This window comes from Salvelinus fontinalis, chromosome 7, assembly GCF_029448725.1.
Source record: "Salvelinus fontinalis isolate EN_2023a chromosome 7, ASM2944872v1, whole genome shotgun sequence".
NCBI classification, from domain to species: Eukaryota; Metazoa; Chordata; class Actinopteri; order Salmoniformes; family Salmonidae; genus Salvelinus; species Salvelinus fontinalis.
Window position 1 is genome coordinate 22,786,979 of NC_074671.1, and position 20,691 is coordinate 22,807,669.

Sequence of the window (20,691 nt, forward strand, 5' to 3'; positions counted from 1 at the left end):
AGAAGCTTTTGGGATGTGTACTCGCCCCAGATGATCAAACGTTAAGCAATCAAAGACCTCTTTCAGAGCGGCAGCTTTCTGCTAGACTAGACTACAGCTTTTCCCTACGTGTGTCTCCCAAAATAAAGTAAAAGAATCAAAAGCTGCCTCAGTTAACTTTCATCTCTCCCATGGCAACAAAAATCTACACAATGTCATCTATCTTCATCCAGGCAACTTTATCCACCTGGAAGAAGGTTAAATAGCTCACTATGTCTCCCCGCTCTAACAGGAGGTTGAGTGAAAGATTTGCAGGATTTCTATTTCTCTGGCTAACAACTGGAACCAGGAGGGTGTCTCAGTGCTTCTCTGAAGGCGCCCGATGGGGTGTTTTAAGGACGTTAGACACATGCTGGGTTGTCACTGTTGAGCGATCAAGGAGTTAGAAAATAGTGGAGAGAGAATGGGAAACGGACTATTTAAGGCACAACACAACACACACACACACATACACACACACACGCACACGCACACACACACACACTGCTAGATCCATAGTAAAGGTAAGCTCTGCCTGTAGAATGGCAAGAAATGTGTGTTGTTTTAGGTTGACAGTGAATGAGAATGCTAGCGTGCTGTGGTTGTTGTTTTCTAGGACTGGGGACATATCTAGTCTTGTGAATTACCTGATTGGAACCCTCATTAGATGTGATTTGATATATCTAAGACTATTTGACAATACATACAGTGGATACTGTACGTGCAGTACATAAAACAGAGTAAGGCCCACAAACAATAGGAGAGAAAGATGTTGCGCAACCTGACTTATAAATAGATTTTCAGGTTGAACAAAAACACATACCATTTCATAATGTTTGGTTGAGTAACCTTTGATTTGTCCCTGATGTTGAAGGTACGTCACAATGATACTCAGGGGATCGCTATTAGCATGTCACCAGGGAGGACTGGCCTGTCTCTACACAGTCATGTGCTATCCCTTAGCCATTCACACAAAGACTAATGCGTTCTCCCCGGCTCACCTTGGCTGTGACTAACACAGGCCTATGCTTGGTAACAGCTTTGCATCCACCACTGTTGCAAAGGTCTCCACACCTTGAGGAAAAAACTGCTGAGCGCAAGCACATTATCCCCCCCCTCTCCCTCACACTTCCAAGGGGATCACTGCCCCGTGCTTGCAGACAGACCCAGCCGTCAGCCTCTCCGCTTAGCACGAACATTGGCCTCTCCGTGGATGCTTCATGATGGCCGTCCAGCAGTTTTGACAGCTTGTCAGAATTCTTGGCTGTCCTGTCCCTGAGACTAAGAGGCCAAGCCGGAGCTCTCATCGCATTCCTGATGACAAAGGGTGCGTGCCTCTTAAAGGATTCATCATGTCTCAACCTCAGACACACACCATGTGCGTGTCTCTTCCATTGGCATTTGCAGGCACAGCGGCTGATTGGAGGGAAGACCCAGGTGGCGTGATGCATGCCACAGTTTGATAATGCACATATTGGTTCAGCAGCCCAGAAGACACCACAGGTATAGTAAACTACAATCTGTACAATGTCAATGAAGGATTTAAAAACCCTGCAAAAGCTGCAAAACTGTAAATGAAGTCAAAATATAGGGGCTTACATTTATTTCAGCCCTGACCAGATCATCTCAATACGATATCATGGCGTCCGTCTGTCTCTGCCTCTTCTTATTGCATGACATCAGACCTCTGTTCGTTGCCTCCGACCCTCTTTCCCAGCCCTATGGTCTCAGTGTCTCAGCCCTCCCTCCTTTCCTTCCAGCCAAATTCAATCCTTTCCCATCAGACAGCGATGAGCCATCTGTCTCCTCTTCCATTTCCATGGCTCTCATTTGTCCGCCCAGTAGGACTATGTAGATTCACGATAACCGGTGAGCTCCTCTTCTAAGACTCATGTGGAGTGCCTAATTAATCTGCTGGCTTCTGGCATCGCCTTGCGTGTCCCTGAGCATCTGACATACGCCGCCACTCTTTCCCATACAGAAACGGATGCCGTAAAAAGCTCTGTTACTTGAACTGAAGTTAGGCAGGCAGGCCATGAGTTGGCAGGCCGTGAGGTGGCAGGCCGTGAGGTGGCAGGCCGTGAGTTGGCAGGCCGTGAGGTGGCCTGGCCCTCTAGCAATGTACAGTACAGTAGATATTAGTGCACTATCCAAATATGTAGAGTACAGTGTGTTTGTGCTGTTCCTTTGATATGACCCTGTTTTCCTTGTTCTGTGTACTGAGGGGCACTGTTTCTCAATATAGGAATGTTTGACTTGATTTGACTTGCTACTGTAGCAAGTTTGTGGTCAACCACAGGTGGAAAAACTTCAACAAACTAAAATGTGTCATATCTAGAATCTTTATCTGTTTTCAAAACATATCCACCTGCACATATAGATGTAGATGTATATGATGTGTTCTGCATTCTGTCACACAGGTAGGTGAGCCCAGGAGAGAAAGGTGAAGGACCTGAGGTTGGGGGGCAAGGGAGAGGTGTGGGACAAAGTTGAGTGTAATCAGGATTGAGTGCCTTTCCCAGAGACCCCCACTGGCCCTGCTTCCTCCCCTTCCGTAACTGGAGAGGCATGCCACGGCGGGATGTGGGGGGGCTGTGGTCTGTGGAACTGACGGGCCGAGAACAGGCGAGGAAGGAAAGGAAACCCCCAAATAATTAGGTCAGTGGGAGACCCGGCTGGGGGTGGAGGTATGAGGATGGGGGTTTGTGGGCTAGTGTTCACGCATTGCCTCTCGGACGGTGCGTGTGTGAGTGTGGTAGACGAGGGGCGAGGGGCGAGGGGCTGGGCAGAGAGTTCATCGAGCGAGGTGAATTAATTGCTGTGATGTGTTTGGAATGCGGGGGCAGGCATGGATGGGGAGAATGGGGCTAATGATGCATTGTCCAGGTCAAGGATGAAATCATGAGGCTCTCCCTTATGAGGTCACAATACAGCATATTTTTGTGACCACATTTTTATTTGTTTTGTCTTTTTTGGAGTGGGCGGGGGGGTCACAGGTACAATATTCATAGCAATTCATAAACTCAGTTGATATCATATTCTCTATTCAATATTTTCCATATATATTATATACAGTATAATATATATACAGTCCTGTTGTACCTGTGGGCTGCCACTCAAAAGAAAAATGTAAGTAAGAAATACATACAGAAGAATGATCATATTGATCACATTACAGGATTGAATAACAATACAATTGGTATGTAAAGATAAAGAAACAAAAACTGCGTCACTCAATTACATCTCAATTTATCTTTAGAGACAAGGATTGTGTAGAAATGTCCCCCCATTTCCCAGGTGTGACTTTTAGAGCCTTTTCACCAATAACAGCAGACGCGAAGCTGATGTGATTCTTATTTGATCATGTTTAAACAATTATGTCAGGTACAGACAAGCTCCTGACAGCCCATGTCAACAACATATAAATACAATTACATTTATCATTTAAACAAGGTTGAAAAATGTTTTACATGTAATTCTATGGTGCAACAACGTTTCGCGGAGGCTGGTGGGAGGAGCTATGGGAGGATGAGTTCATTGTAATGGCTGGAATGGAATAGATAGAACTGTTTCCATATGTCTGATGTGTTTGATACCGTTCTATTAATTCCAGTCCAGCCAATACACTGAGCCTTTTCTTCTATAGCTCCTCCCACCAGCTTCCACTAGTTTCCATATTTTTATGCCTTGTCTTTTTATTGCAACCTGAAAATGCAAACATTTTTCGTGTCATTACAACTTTTTCTCCCCAGAAAGCTTAAGGTTCGATCTCGGGGGGAGGGGGGGGGGGGGAGCTGTACATTGGTGCAGCTTTTCTCCATCCCCCCCCCCCCCCCGAGATCGAACCTCAGGCTGTAGTGACGCCGGAACACTGCAACACAGTGCCTTAGACCGCTGCGCCCCTCAGGAGGCCCTCATTACAACTCTTTATTCTAGATAGAGCTGATCTCATCATATCCTTAAGCACATTGTGCCTCCCTGTGTAATAGGAGCATCAAAGTGGCGCTCAATGTATTTGTCATACATGTGTATGCCTTTGAGGCTCAACAGGCATTCAGTCACATGTGAGGCCTGACTAAGGAGGAGCAGGTAAACACTTCTTGCACCGCTCTCCCGGAACAATGTTTGGCTTCGACAGTACAGGGCCCTGGGTAAAATACAACCCTAGTGAGGTAAATTAAAGAGATGAATGTGTAGGGGCTCTGCTACAGGAGCAACTTGTCTGGCTGGCTAGCGTTCATGTGGGGTAAGGTATGCTTGTTCATGTAACCAGGTCGTCCAATTACTCCACTCTACCTCCCTATCTGAGAGAAGGACACAGACGTGGGCCCCTGGGCAGGTGATTATCAGGGCCCCGATTCCTCCAGATTTCAAACATTTATGAGAGATGACTGTGGCTATTGTTATAAGTGACTCCTTCATCTAGGGGACAAGCTAAGTGTCTGTTGGCAGGTCCTTTGCCTTTTCAAATTTGTTTGGCTAGTGACTGAATTATGTCATCTGCATTGCTGGAGGCAAGGAGAGGCGCTATTAGTCCAAGTCAGACTCGGCAGACCAAGAAACAATGAGTTGTTTGTTTTTGGGAGCCATTTTCCATCCATTGTTGACCGGTTATGAAGATTCACCTGCTCAAGGCTTTTTTTCTAGACTTTGCTGTGCCTCTATAAACTCTTCTCTCTGCTTCTTTTTCTTTGTGCAGAAAAGTTAGGTGCTTTTGATGTGGAGAGATAAAAGAATCCCAACGGCAGGCTTTAAAGAGACTTGGTGGATATTACCTGAGGAAAAAGAGGCTTGGTTCTCACACCCCAGCACAGCTTTAGCAGATACTCTGATAAGGACACCCATACACCCTGCTGGTGAGGTGGGATTGATTTGAAGAAGCCAACCCTTTCATGCTTGAACACACACACAGACACACACACACACACACACACACACACACACACACACACACACACACACACACACACACACACACACACACACACACTCACTCACTCACTCACTCATATGCAGGTGGCTCACCAGGCAGCCAGCGAGAGTCAAAAACATCACTTAAATGAGGGAGAATGACCCCTGGCGTTGATATGACTGTGAGATTTGACAGCCGCCTCGCGTGCAGGCCACTCTGACTAATTGGGCTAATTTGGCAGCGAGGGAAGTAAGGAGTCTCAAAGGACCAAGTGGCTTCTCGTTTCATCTCTCCTCTTCATCTTAACCGTCTCTCTCTCTTTCCCTCTCCCTAACAACACCCATCTTTCAATTAAGGCAAGAGATGAGCGGTCTGAAGTTACCTGAAAGTTACCTGAAAGTCCAGCTCCGTCCTTAATGATCCTTATCTATTTGAGAGATAGAGTAGTTGCACATTTATTGGACTGTCAATAGTAAGGATACTTTGCTCCCGGTACCAGGTCTTTGTGTCTTATTTACATTTACAGCGTCTGGAAAACAAAGCCACCGTATGTCCCGCGAGCTTAGAGTTGAGTGAAAGATTAGCATGCCCAACCAACCAGCATCCTCCAAGTTTGCCCCCGCTTGGAAAGCGACACAACTCAGAGAATATGCCAAGGGAAAGATAATCTGCTTTGAGAATGGTCCGAGGCAACTGCAAAGTCGACTCTCCTCGAATACCAATAAAATATATGAGCAATACATTACAGCCATGTTGCGTTGCACTCCGAATCTAATGCATTACTGTTCCTCTGATGGGCTTTGATAGGATGGATTTATTATTGTTCCCGTCTAGATTAATGATAGTCTATGTGACATGCATACTACTGCACAGAGCTCTCCCTCTCAGTCTCTCCAGCCTTTGGCACTCACTACTTCGCTGGTCATCTGCACTTGTGGGATAAAGCAAAAGGGATGGGTTTGAGACACAACATATGTTATTCGCTTTTCCAATAGCGCCATGCCTCCCAGGGAAATTGTGCTATCGCATTATGACATAGAAAATGAAAGAGGCTCCATTGTGCCCCCAAGATGGACTACAGCCGGCCAGAAATAATATTGAGAATGCAGACATCTCGGACTGGTGACAGCTAGACTGGGTCTGGGGACATCACAAACAATATATCTGAGTTTAACTTATAAGACGACAATGGAAGAAAATGCTCTAAGATATGGTCTTATAAAAATGAACAAAAAAGGCCCTTTGTTGATCTACGCTGTTATGCATCTGTCATTTAGAATTTTTAAATGAATAAAAAATGACATATCAATATGAGGATTGAGGTAAACAATTTTGGATGATGTAAGGTTTGGAGATAGGACTGGAAAATGCCTAGAGCAACTTGCCAGAGCTCCAGTCGCAGTTTCTGGCAGATTGTCACTGTTCACTATTTTTAGGGGTCGCCGTCCAAAGGAAGGAAGATTAGCCCACTTAACAAACAGGCTTGGCCTTGTAGAACAACGAATCACTAAATCATTTAGCAAAAGGAAAAACAATGGCTATATTTTTTGTATTTTTTTATGCACTGGACCAAGTAAATATTGTCAAATGCTATTTTGTCTTCTGTCCTAGACTGACCTCAAATACTAAATAAATGTCCATCACTAAGAAGAGTCATGAAATGGCTTAAACTGTATTTCCCAAATCCTAGCATGTAACAAACGTGTGAAATAGTAATGTACTGTACCTACTGGTGTACCTACTGGTGTACCTAGCGGTGTACCTAGCGGTGTACCTAGTGGTGTACCTAGCAGTGTACCTAGCGGGGTACCTAGTGGTGTACCTAGTGGTGTACCTACTGGTGTACCTAGTGGTGTACCTAGCAGTGTACCTACCGGTGTACCCAGTGGTGTACCTAGTGGTGTACCTAGTGGTGTACCTAGTAATGTACCTAGCGGGGTACCTACTGGTGTACCTACTGGTGTACCTAGCGGTGTACCTAGCGGGGTACCTAGTGGTGTACCTACCGGTGTACCTAGTGGTGTACCTAGTGGTGTACCTAGTGGTGTACCTAGCGGTGTACCTAGCAGGGTACCTACTGGTGTACCTAGTGGTGTACCTAGTGGTTTACCTAGTGGTGTACCTAGCGGTGTACCTACTGGTGTACCTAGTGGTGTACCTAGCAGTGTACCTAGTGGTGTACCTAACGGTGTACCTAGTGGTGTACCTAGTGGTGTACCTAGTGGTGTACCTAGCAGGGTACCTACTGGTGTACCTAGTGGTGTACCTAGTGGTTTACCTAGTGGTGTACCTAGCGGTGTACCTAGCGGGGTACCTACTGGTGTACCTAGTGGTGTACCTAGCAGTGTACCTAGTGGTGTACCTAGCGGTGTACCTAGTGGTGTACCTAGTGGTGTACCTACTGGTGTACCTAGCGGGGTACCTACTGGTGTACCTAGTGGTGTTCCTTACTGGTATACTTAGTGTTGTATCTAGTGGTGCACCTACTGATGTACCTAGCGGAGTACCTACTGGTGTACCTAGTGGTGTACCTAGCAGTGTACCTAGTGGTGTACCTAGCGGTGTACCTAGTGGTGTACCTAGTGGTGTACCTAGTGGTGTACCTACTGGTGTACCTACTGGTGTACCTAGTGGTGTACCTACTGGTGTACGTAGTGGCGTACCTACTGATGTACCTAGTGGTGTACCTAGCGGTGTACCTAGCGGTGTACCTAGTGGTGTACTTTGCGGAGTACCTACTGGTCTACCTAGTGGTGTATCTACTGGTGTACTTAGTGGTTTACCTAGCGGTTTACCTAGTGGTGTACCTAGCAGTGTACCTAGTGGTGTACCTACTGGTGTACCTACTGGTGTACCTAGTGGTGTACCTAGCGGTGTACCTATTGGTGTACCTAGTGGTGTACCTACTGGTGTACCTACTGGTGTACATAGCAGTGTACCTACTGGTGTACCTAGTGGTGTACCTACTGGTGTACCTAGTGGTGTACCTAGTGGTGTACCTACTGATGTACCTACTGGTGTACCTAGTGGTGTACCTACTGATGTACCTACTGGTGTACCTAGTGGTGTACCTAGTGGTGTACCTACTGATGTACCTACTGGTGTACCTACTGGTGTACCTACTGGTGTACCTACTGGTGTACCTAGTGGTGTACCTACTGGTGAACCTAGCAGTGTACCTAGTGGTGTACCTACTGGTGAACCTAGCAGTGTACCTAGCGGTGTACCTAGCGGTGTACCTAGTGTTTTACCTACTGGCGTACCTACTGGCGGACCTACTGGTGTACATACTATGTACCTAGTGGTGTACCTACTGGTGTACATACTATGTACCCACTGGTGTACCTACTGGTGTACCTACTGGTGTACCTACTGGTGTACCTACTGGTGTACCAAGTGGTTTACCTACTGGTGTACTTACTGGTGTACCTACTGGTGTACCTACTGGTGTACCAAGTGGTTTACCTACTGGTGTACCTAGTGGTGTACCTAGCAGTGTACCTAGCAGTGTACCTAGCAGTGTACCTACTGGTGTACCTAGTGGTTTACCTAGTGGTGTACCTAGCAGTGTAACTACTGGTGTACGTAGTGGCGTACCTAGTGGTGTACCTATTGGTGTACCTAGTGGTTTACCTAGCGGTGTACCTGCTGGTGTACCTACTGGTGAACCTAGCAGTGTACCTACTGGTGTACCTACTGGTGTACCTATTGGTGTACCTAGTGGTTTACCTAGTGGTGTACCTAGCAGTGTACCTACCGGTGTACCTAGTGGTGTACCTAGCAGTGTACCTACTGGTGTACCTATTGGTGTACCTAGTGGTTTACCTAGTGGTGTACCTATTAGTGTAACTACTGGTGTACGTAGTGGCGTACCTAGTGGTGTACCTATTGGTGTACCTAGTGGTTTACCTAGCAGTGTAACTACTGGTGTACCTACTGGTGTACCTACTGGTTTACCTAGTGGTGTACCTACTGATGTACCTACTGGTGTACCTACTGGTGAACCTAGCAGTGTACCTACTGGTGTACCTACTGGTGTACCTACCGGTGTACCTATTGGTGTACCTACTGGTGTACCTAGTGGTGTACCTAGTGGTTTACCTAGTGGTGTACCTAGCAGTGTACCTACCGGTGTACCTAGTGGTGTACCTAGCAGTGTACCTACCGGTGTACCTAGCGGTGTACCTAGCGGTGTACCTAGTGGTGTGTGTGGCCAAAGAGCTCTATTTTCATTGTATCCTACAAATGAAAACACCAGGAGTTTGCTGTACGGCATTAGCAATTGGATTGGAACCGGTGCTGTGGCCAGATGACATGAAAATAGAGCTCTTTAGCCACACACATCAGTGAAGGTTTTGGCATCGAAATGAGAATGCATTATCCAGAAATTAACACCATACCTACTATAAAATATGGTGGTGGATCTTTGATGTTATGGGGCTATTTTGCTTCCTCTGGCCATGGGGCCCTTGTTAAGGTCAATGGCTGCAAGTTGATGAACTTTACACAGTACCAGGACATTTTAGCCAAAAACCTGGTTACCTCTACCAGGAGGCTAAGAATTGGCTGCAAGTTGGTTTTCCATCAAGTCAATAACCCCAAGCACACATCACAATCCACAAAGAAATAGTTAATTGACCACAAAATTAACATTTTGCAATGGCCAAATCTGTCTCCGGACCTGAACCCATTAAAAACCTATAGTTTGAATTGAAAAGGGTGCGTGCAGACAAAGGATATCAAGGTTCTGGAAAGATTCTGTTTCGAGAAATGGTCTAAAATATTTCCTAATGTGTTTTCCAATCTCATACAACATTTAGCAAAAGGCTTAGTGCTGTTATCCTCGCAAGGTGAGGTATTGAAAGGTACTGAAAACAGGGGCGTCAATAATTTTGACCCCTATCTTTTTGAAAACATGTTTTATTACGTGTTCAACAAAATCTCTTTCTCTAAGCAATGTATTAGTATAGAATAATATAATTTCCCCATTTGTTTTTAGCATACAGACATTTTTGCTCATCTTTATCAAGGGTGTGAATAATTTTGGACCCCACTTTATATAAAACACAAGAAAACCAAGTTTTTGACTGCACTGGCCCTTTAAAATAAAACATACACACTCAAAAACACACACAGACACACACACACACACACACACAGACACACACACACACACACACACACACACACACACACACACACACACACACACACACACACACACACACACACACACACACACACACACACACACACACACACAGGAGAGGCGGATCATGGCATTTCCACTAATGTTCTGGCTGCAGCTGTAGAGAGACCCAGGATTCTCTCAGCTAGGGGTCCACTGAGCAACCTATTCCTTCAAATAATCACAGGTTGCCAAAAGCCATTACCCAGTGTCACAGCTGCATTTGGTGGTGTCAAACAGGAAAGAGGAAGACAGACAGGGAGAGAAAGAGAGAGAGCTGAGGAGAGTGTGCTCTCACCCTTGTCACTGCCATACCTCACATCGTGGAAAATAACAACTCAACTCGAATCGCAACAAATGAGGTGGGGGAGTCGCAGGACGAAATGAGAAAAAAGGAGAGAAAAAGAGAAAGAGAGAGAAAACGGCAGGCAGCCTGGAATCGCAGGGCAATCACTGTGATGGATATGAGGAGGCCACACACACAAACAATGGCAGGCCGTCTCCCCCAGTTCAAGGGGTCCATTCCATTGGGCTCCCCATGAACGGTGGTGGGTCTCAGTCAGATCATTAGGAGGCCTGTGAGAAACAGAGCCCAGGCTGCAGCCCAGTCTACACCCGCGTCTCAGAGAGAACAGCGTCAGGCAGGCAGCCCGGACTGGCAGGAGAAGTGAGTGTAACTTCCTCTAATGTTCCCGGCCGAGGCAGGTCTGGGTCACCCCTTCGCCTGTCGACGGGCGGGAGGAGGGACAGATTTGATTGGCCCTGACAGACCTTTGACGAGTAATTGCTCTAATCACTCAGCCGACTCTGCTTGGCAGGCAGCTAGGGCCCGGGTCGGTCGACGCGGCAACGCGAGAGGGGTGGGGCGTGAGGCCCTCAGAGATCCTACCTCCCCCTCGACATGACATCTCATGGCGGAGGAGGTATAACCCTGCTCTAATGGAGGTTCCTACTATCAGCTCCTTCTCCTTGCCCTCTTCTCCAAAACCCTCCTCCCTTCCCCCTTTCTCATGATGGCTGCAACTCTGTGGTTAGGGGACCAGTGTTCTGTGTTCAAAGAGGGCCAGAGAACTGTGACGCCGAGCACAGAGAGGAGAGAAGTCCTCATTACAGCAACAAGAGGCTTTGATATGCAGGTCCACTCTCAGCAAACAAAGTCCCTCAGTGACGGTGAAAGACTCGCTGGACAGAGACAGAGAGCGAGGGAGAGAGAGAGCAAGAGAAATGAATGGATGAATAACCAACCTCCGCTCCCTCTCTCCCACCCTCTCCAAAATAAGAGGGCATCAATTAGGGCCAGTAGGTCTGTAGCAGCCCATCGCTCCAGTGAGCCCCTGAACCGGTGCACCGAGTAGGGGAGAGGAAAGGAGAGGGGGGCCAAAGGTATGTATGGCTTTCTGTCAGCTCCACTCATAGGTAGCGCCGCATTCATGCCCATTAATTATGTGGGTTGTCAGCACTGGTACAGCCAGTGAGGTTTACCACTGGGAGACGCTGGGTAGAATAGTTAGCAAGATTGCAGCAGGGATGAGACAAACCTGACAGGCCGGCTCCCCACTCACTCTATTTCTGGGTTGGATTAGCTTGACGGGAAGGTGAGGGTCTGGAAATGTGGCACTGGATCGAGGGAGATCCACTGGTTCAGAGCTCGCTCAGTGGCTGTGTGAGCAATCAAAACAAAGCCCCGAAAAATGTATTGATATTATGAGATGGACATACAGTATCTCTGTTTTATGAAATTATTAATCCAGTCACTGAGAGCTAAATATTGTCAGGTTGGATAAATTATTTTAGGTACAGTATGTATGTGACTATTATGGTGTGTGTGTGTGAATATTTCTCATATCAAATAAAATAAAATAAAAAATAAGACACAATTTAGCGTTTCCATTTAGACTAGACGTACCCACAAAAAAACAGCTAAATGACATTAAGACCATTGCAGGAAGTATAAACTACAGTATGCAGGACAATAATTAGAACTAATACATACAATATTTTCAATGATGACTGACAACCATAATGTCCGGACCGAACAGGATGTCCTGATTCAATGTTTCCAGGAAGTGGAGTATCCGTCCGTGCGATGCACATCGCTGCAGTTCCTCAGACTAATTGGATAATGCAGATAGGAAATTAATAGAGGGAGAAAACCTAAATGCATATGGGTTTGTTTTTTAAACTCACTCGCTCTGTGCCCCCCGGGCTTAAATTGAGATAATCGTAGAGCCCCAAAGTTATTCAAAATCCATGTTGTATCTCTCTCTATGGCTTGACATGTTTACATTTTTATATAGGAGGATATGACTTGGTATTGCATAGAGATATAGTATTTACTGTAATTAAGTTAACTGCTAAGTTGGGCCCCAGTGTGCCTGACAATAATGTACAGAACAGCTGAATGAGAGGACCAGATGCTGAACTGAGAAGAGGAACATTATCCTCATGTATTTCACCTATACCAGAATTTCAGCACACACTGTAGACACTCCACCAACAACATTTACCATCAGCATAATGTATGGATCATCCATATTCAAATTACCAGCCGTTTCCATCACTACCCTCCATATCCGCTTCAAGTGAATTGTTCCAAAACTATTGCTATGGTGTCTGAGGTTTTGTCCGAAACAAATGGCACCCTATACCTTATATCCAGAGCCTGTGCTCTAGTTAAAAGTAGGGCACTAAATAGGGAACATGGTGCCATTTGGAACACAGCATGGGTTCCAGTAAACTAGCAAACAAAACAGACTTATTTCCCCCCCAGTTCCCCAGGTAAACACGACCTGATCCTATTCAGAGTGACGACCAATTCCCCCTCAGAATAATGTGAATGTTCAGCCCCCAGCCCAAACAACTGGCCCTCATGTCCTGCAGGTGTATTGGACCTAAAACAACAACTGAGCACCAGAGACTAGACTCTATCCCCCAACAGCACAACAGTAACCCTGATAGGGAGTGATGGTGAGGGTGTAGCCAACCCAGACCACCTTTCCACCTTTGTCAAAATGGCTGTTTATCACCATTTATTTCTTACAGTATAGGCCAAGGATAGATAACACACATAAAAACAATTACAGATGCCATATCTTCATGTGAACATCCTGTGCACAGCAGGAGTGAATTCGAGCTTTAAAAAGGCTTCTAAAGTTTGTAATTTAGACTTTAAAATATCAGACTTGATTTGCCCTAACAAAAAAATATATCAACACCTAAATTATATATATTATAATCTACATAACAATTCACATTCCCTGTCGCTGCAGGATTATCTTCCTGCAGAGTGAAACTGGTCAAATTACGATATGGCATCTGTAGGGGTATGTATATGTGTACATGGTCGTTTGGTCACTGCAGATGACATTGAACTTGATAGAGGCAAATGAAGAGGGTATCGTTAGTGACGGGTCATTACCCTGCTCAACTGGGGTGTCACAGAGAATGGTAGGAAAAGATGACATGGCCGAGCAGCCATCTTGGAGATTGTGATGGGTCTTATGGCATTCTCTATGATTACCTGCCTGCCACTCTCCTTCATAGGGTGGTTGACATGCCATTAATACATGAGGAGACCTGGTTCGATTACTTAATTCATAATCATGTTCAACAGTGTTGTAATTGTGACAATGTATTGAATCGTCATGCTAATGTACATCAACCAAAACTCAGTAAATCTGCATGTCTAACTTGAACGAACATGGTTCTCATTATTGCTGTTGTTAGTCTCTGCTGTTTCGTAGCCTCTCCGTAAAGCCCTCAGCATATTGGACTTCAAAGGCGGCCCAGAATAAATCAAGACCACTCAAGATTAACAGTGGCAAATTATTCATGAACCCTAGGTCTCAGGCCTGGAATAGCACCGCAGCACGGCTCGGCATAGGCAGCGTGTCACAAAGCATCGCAACTAGTAAACTCACACACACACATACACGTGATAGTCGCTGCTGCTGCTGATGCTGCTAAATTAACACCACCGCTCCCTGATTAAAAATGAATCTCTTTCTCCCATCCCATCCTGGTGCAGACAGAGCAGAGGGCTGGGAGGAGGAAAGGAGGGATGGAGTGATGGAGAGAGGGCGACAGCACCCAATACAATTACACATGCATTTTACAAGTGTTACATCTGGTCACGGAAAATCAATCCCCTTTATATAATCAATGAAACAAGTCTGTTTGGAGGGGAGAGGGAGGGGAAACGTGATTACCGGGTAGGCTGGCTGTGGCTGCAGAAACAGGAGCCACAGTAATGCAGTCACGGGGATGCTCGGAGGGAGTATCGGCGAGTGGTGGCCAGCTCAGCCGGCGTTTATTCATTTTTAATAGGCGATGGGCCCAGATCCCATCGGAGAGTTTGCTTGACAATCTGACAAAGTTATCTCAAGATAATGGATTATGGGTTGGTGGAGGGAAAAAAACTAGTGACTTGACTTCCCATGTCTTTGGTTTGACGGAGGACGTGCCCGGGAGCAGCGAGTGCTGATGACGCCCGGGGGTCCCTACAGGTAGATGGGTATAGCCGTATCTGCACACAGACCCACTACCAGCACATCAGATAGCTTCATGTTAGCTTGATTAAAAGGAAGGCTCCAATGACAGACACACCGCAGCCTGGCCACCTAGCCTACACCTCGATCACCGGTCCAAAATGTTGACCACACCCTCCGATAAATAACGCCCACCCGCCGTGACCATTTCCCTAAGAACCGGCCCAGTCAGTCATGGGAACAGGAGAGAACCTATATCATAGGGTCTGTTTCTATCATTTAATTATTCTCCTGATAAACTCACTTTTTGTATATCTCTGTCAGTTTACGTTATCTCCACAGCTGATGCTCGCTTTTTCTTCTTTTATTTGCCGCTGAGCAAATTAGGCGCCTAAATGTCAAAATTGCTCTTCTTGATTAAGTTAATAAGGACCTATGTGAGGAGACTGGGAGAGGATGAGTGAAGCCGGCCGCATAACAAACATTGAGGAGCGTTGTTGAGAGGCACAGACGTTTGGCACACATACTGCACACACACACACACACACACACACACACACACACACACACACACACACACACACACAACCACACACACAACCATATCACTACTGCACGTTGACTCACTAAGCCTAGACACCTGAGTACAGTGGTCATGATGCAGGAATATATGTTTTATCATACACTGTCTTCATCCATCAATTCCAATGTAGGCCTACAGCATTTGAAAGTTTTCACTTCAAACTGGAGGGAATTACAAGGAGTCAAGTGTATGTGTGGATAATGATATGCTCAGCTTTGTGCACATTGAAATAGGATCAAAACAGTTCCTGATCAATAGCTAGCTACACGTGTGATCTGTCCAAATCAATTTAAAGACTACATATCGGGATTGGGCTTATGGTGGTGGCCTGTCTGAACTGTAACTTACATGAAACTGATTGTTCATTACAGGGCTATTTCATGGTATTCGTCACTTTGCAAGCTTCTGTCTTTCATTCAACGAGTGTTGGAATGGCCTGAGGATATAGTCTACTTAGAGCTAGAGTGTTGTCATGCCAATTCCCAATGATTTGCCTTGTGTGTTTTAAGACTTTGAAAAATGGGAAAATATTCTGCAGATGTAACAGGGTACATTTGATATGCCACACAGTATGCAGGAAAATATATTACAGAAAAATTACAATTCTTACATTTGTGTGTGACAATACAATTAAAATAATGATTCTTATGATCAAGTAATATTTTTTATTCAAATGTGTTCTATATTAATAATTGTTACAATTATTGTATTTTATAATAAAGGTATCATATTGGTGTTGATTGTATACAATACAGAAAGTATATCGGAAGTAAATAATACACAATCCGATGTAAATGTCAGACAAATGTATAATACCACCTTGTGGGCCCAGAGAACACTGCTGTGTCTGTGGATTAGAGGGAAGAGACCGTGTCCACAGATGCTACCTGTTCATTCAAACAAGCTCAATTTACATCTCTGCAATGCAATCACAGGATGTTAATAGTATTGGACTTGCACATGTTTGCAAAGGACAATAAAAGCTAATAATGAACTATTCTAGCCAAAAAGAAAATCCAAAGCACAGTATATCTGTATAGAGATTTGTCAGACAGGATCCTCCAACTCAGAATGATATTGCATCTGAATCATTACTAAATATGCCACAAAACATATCTTTGTGTCTCTCCATACTAGAGGTAAGCAGCTGGTCATGCTGGCCTTAAATATCCACTATACACCCCACATTACTCCACTATAACCACTATGATGGAGGATGCATTATTTCTTTTTCCTTCAGTTTGTGTCACAGGTGAGGCCTGGTGGATTTTATCATGGCTGCAGCCCCATCTGTCCCTGGGCTGAAATTGCCAATAAAGATGGCCTCATATAGATCATGGTGGCTGGTGGGGGCTGGAGGCATGTCAGCCAGAGTCAGACCATCGCCTGAGAGTAGGGGACGGCCGAATAGGAATAACCCTGCTCTCTCTCTCTCTCACTCTCTCTCGCTCTCTTTCTCTCTCTCTCTCTCTATTGCGGTGTGCTATAATGATCTCTCCTCAGTAGGGATATAGTGGACACAGCGATAGGAGAGACAGGCCATGTGTCTGTGCTTTCCCTTCTGACCTCCAGAGGTAGTGAATCAAAGTAATGGGCTAAAGACATAAAGATAGATGGAGATGATGGAGGGAGAAAGAAAGGCAGCATGCCTGGCTTCACCTCCAACACCTATGTAAGAGAGGCGGTCTGGACACTGACCGCAATAATATGTACAGTAATCTACTAAAACATAGTCATGTATAGGGTACTGTCAAGACAATGTGAATCCATTGCCAACATCAGGAAGAGAGTGATATTGAGATCAGTCACACTTGGAGAAGATCAGTACAACAATGTCTGTCCAGAAAAACACACTAACGTGAGACAAAGCTTTTCTGAACAATCCATATTTAGTCAATATAACTGAATACTAAATCAACCTATAAGAAGTTGAAATAGTGAAATATGACACTTAATGTCAAATAACCACTCATAGAATAGGAGTTGTATGGGAAAAAAAAAAAAATATATTTGCATTTACAATGATTGGTTTCTGTCAGATAACTGTGTCAGCCATAATGATTAGAATGTTCCGGTGTGTGTTGATGCCCCATTAACAGTCACACAACAGCTTCTTCTTTGATCTGCTTGATAAAGTTTTGGCCTCTTAAAACGGCCATGTTCTGTGTTTAATCATAGAGGACCTCTCAGATGGAGATTTTTTTGAAAGAACCACAGTGCTCCCTGCTGGCTGAAAGAAACATTGCATACAACAGCAAGTGAGCCACGCCTAAGCTATACTCAACACAGGTCAGGTGTGTGTGTGTGTGTGTGTGTGTGTGTGTGTGTGTGTGTGTGTGTGTGTGTGTGTGTGTGTGTGTGTGTGTGTGTGTGTGTGTGTGTGTGTGTGTGTGTGTGTGTGTGTGTGTGTGTGTGTGTGTGTGTGTGTGTGTGTGTGTGTGAATATGTGTGTCTTAGACGTGTAATAACCCAAGTCCATGTTGCTCACATGTCAGGTGTACACACATGTGTGTGTGTGTGCGTGTGTGCGTGCGTGCATGTGTGTGTGTGTGTGTGTGTGAATATGTGTGTCTTAGACGTGTAATAACCCAAGTCCATGTTGCTCACATGTCAGGTGTACACACATGTGCGTGTGTGCGTACATATGTGTCTGTATTTCAAACCCATGTTTATTGCGTGTACTTCACAACTCTATTACCATCCTCAGGGGCATAGTGAAAGCACAGCCACAATAGTTTTCACCAAGAATTTGTCTAAATCACGGGGGGAGAACCTGCATGGCCAATGGGCAACTTCAATAAAGGAAATCAGAAGCTATATGATCAAAATCCTCCACCAAGGTTAATTTTTCTGAGGGGAAATGGCTGAGGGTTAGGGAATTCAGAGCTTAATGAATAGTCTTAAGTGACTGTTGTTGGATGAGAGATGCACTCTGGAATGGTACTGTGAGCTGGTACTGTGTCCCCTAGCGCGTCCCACAGCGTCTGGCTGGCATGCAGCGAGGAAACGGAGAAACTGTATTACTGCTCTCTCCTTTCTCCAGGCTCACACTCCTCCCTGCATGTACCAATGCTAATCTCCTGTCACAAATGTTAAGGGAAAGACTTGAAATGCCACAAAAATGTCATCTTTCCACCATGTCGGCCTCTCATCTAGCCCCCCACCCCCAAACTCACATATGCAAATGTGTGTGTGTGTGTGTGTGTGTGTGTGTGTGTGTGTGTGTGTGTGTGTGTGTGTGTGTGTGTGTGTGTGTGTGTGTGTGTGTGTGTGTGTGTGTGTGGGTGTGTGTGGGTGTGTGACGAGAAGGGACCAGCTTCTTCTTGCCGTGGGTTGTTCTTGCTGCGTGAGGGAAGGTTGGTACGTCAGTCCCTTATTGGGACACCAAGGCAGGCCTGGAGCTCTGGGGTTGATACTCTCTTCAGTCCTTCCAGTGCTAGAGCCAGCAGGAGAAACAAGAAGACAGCAGTCAGCGCCGACTACCGACATTTGAACACTGAAAGAACTATTTTCTTAGAAGTTGTAAAAGGTGTTACATTTGTCACAGTCTAAGCTTATGGCCATTACGGAGGAATGAACCTACAAAGCCCAGGAAATAGAACCTCAAAATCTTTATGTTATATTACAACAAGCTTACACTGATACACAGAAAGGTTACATCCCAGGTTTGTTCATCCACAATCATTTGTGAAAGCTTGCCGTATTCTCTCTGGTGTTGGGGTAAATGTGAGACAGATAGGAAAAATAAAAACTGGATGCTGGGGTAGGATTTCAGTCTCTGTCTCTTTCCATCACAGCCTTTTCTCTAATTGTCACACAGCCGCCCTATGTCTGTGCCCATGTTCGTTCCAGCTTGGCAATCCAAGGTAGCACCAATACACAATTTCAACAATGCGTGCTGACAGTAAGCATGTCTCTTCTCACGACCGATCCTCCTCCATCTCGTGCAGCTCTAGATTTAAATATCCAGACGATAACCTTACAGGTTATGAATGGTAGCAGGGGAGACAGCTCTGCATAGGCCCTACATCCAAGCCAGACAAATCAGTGTAACGGGGGAAGAGATATCAAAATTGGGGTATGCGGATGCCCCTGGAAGCCCCACGGCAGTATGGGTGACCCCGCAATATATTCTCTTACTAATGTGACCCTGGATTATGTATCACAATCGGCATGAGAAATACTCCCATGGGCTATAGATCGTCCTCCGCAACTGGAGATTGTTGTCCTCAGCACATCTGTGTACATACAGGATGTGGCAGCTCCAAGGCATTTGGTAGAGGAGACATACTTTAACGCTGCAGGCATGCCTTTATGAAATCCCTACTAGGCTAAACGTGTATGACGTGCCGAAACACACAAACAAACACACAAAAAAAAGGAAAAGGGGAAAAACAGTAATTATCCTTACCTTGTTCTGTGGCATCTAATCATTTGTGATAGTCTGTGTACTCATTCTTATAATTAATTTGCATTCTGGGACAGCTTTTTTCTCCAAATGAGTTCTAAAAATAACGTTTGCAATTGCAGATAAAGTGCACATGTAGTGATGAGGTCAGGATGTGTGCATGGATGTGTGTAAGGTAATAAACATCAACAAGAATGTTCCATCCAAGGCCCTATTCGTACTAGAATGATAAAGAGGTCTTATAATCATATTGCTACAACTTGGCTAGATGAGGTTTTAGGTTCAAGTCAAATAGGGGGTGCTGATATTTGTCCTGTTTCACTTGCATATATCTGTATATCCTGTACAAGTGCGTGGCGTGGAAATTTGTTTTTAACATATCCCACTCCCACTGAGACACTGGAGTCACAGCTATTATTGACAGCAACCATGGCGCAATGAGGGTTAAATGCCTTGCTTAAGAGCAGCGCAACATATTTTTCACCAAGTCGGCCCGGGGATTCAAACTAGCAACCTTTCAGTTACTGACCCAACGCTGTAACCGCTAGGCTACCTGCCCTCCATCTCATGTGCTCACTGCATATTGGGCTTTTGGAAAACTGTATTTATTCATTCCTTATTTTACTGTAACCTCATAAATTGACTGAGAACACATTCTAATTTACAGCAACAACCTGGCGAAGAGTTGCAGGGGTTCACCAGTGTAGGAAACTATCTGATCAATTCTACTTCATGTTATGGTAATGCATGTAACGTGCCAAGCCGGGCCATGGTAGAGTTTTTACCACAGGCAGTAGCTTTTTTTATCCTGTTTAGAGTAACTGCCCTCCACGTCACCTCAACCTGGATATTCAAATATATGTGACAACCAGGATGATGACTGACGGGAGGTAGTAGCACGCAACACCTCATCGCAGCAGTCACTTCCTATGATGTCATACACACACCTGGCCCTCATAGAGTTAATAAGCAGAGTTTGACTGACATCTGACATTTCATTATGGACGAGTCATAAGGAGACTGTACAAATCGAAACAGACATGACATACAACAGCAGAGCAAGGAGACACTGCGAGACAGACATACCAGGAGACA